Consider the following 758-nt stretch of genomic DNA (forward strand, 5'->3'; position numbering starts at 1 on the left):
TACCCAGCTTCGTCTTCTATGGTCGCGATACCGTCCGAGCTTGGGATACCCACGTGTCTTGGTAAGTACTACGGTACATCGCGTCTCAGTCCCCCTCGCAGATCTGGTTTGTGAGTTTGCTATGATCGACGTCTCGTATTTGGCTGACGATGCACTACGGACAAAACAAACTTGGTAGCAATAAGCGATCAGAGAACTGAGTGTTACTGGGAGGGCTCCCGTTGGTGCGGGCGGTGAGTGCGGCATCGAGACCAATGGTGATCAACGAAGAAGATGGAGAGAGCCGGTGGACGGTGTGGCTGCAGCCTCAACGTTTGCAGCGACCACGTCAACGGTGCATTCACATGTTTTCACCATCAAAACTTGAAGCTTACAGACACGTGATCAACACTCTTAAACTCTGAAGTTCTCAGATGCAAGTACATTGTACAGGCGACTTGTCGACCAATGTGAGATGTGATGGGTCTCGCTCGTCCTCCGCGAAGTCGACCGATTCTGATGCCAAGCTGTTTTTTAACGCCCTCTCCACTCCATCTTGTTGACACGAGGTGCCCTTGGCTTCGCAAATACTCGGTGGCTGCTCTGCACCGCGCAATCCGAGATGCGAAGATACAGATTCACTTCAAGGATCCAATGCTAGTGTACCGTAGCACGTACTCCGTAGCACCCCAAAATGGTTTTCTACGGACCCAGAACAGCGACGATGTCTCTGCTCTGGGAACAGCAACGAACCCGCGAGGACTTGCGTGGTGCACACT

This window comes from Saprolegnia diclina (assembly GCF_000281045.1).
Source record: "Saprolegnia diclina VS20 unplaced genomic scaffold supercont1.153, whole genome shotgun sequence".
NCBI lineage: Eukaryota > Oomycota > Saprolegniomycetes > Saprolegniales > Saprolegniaceae > Saprolegnia > Saprolegnia diclina.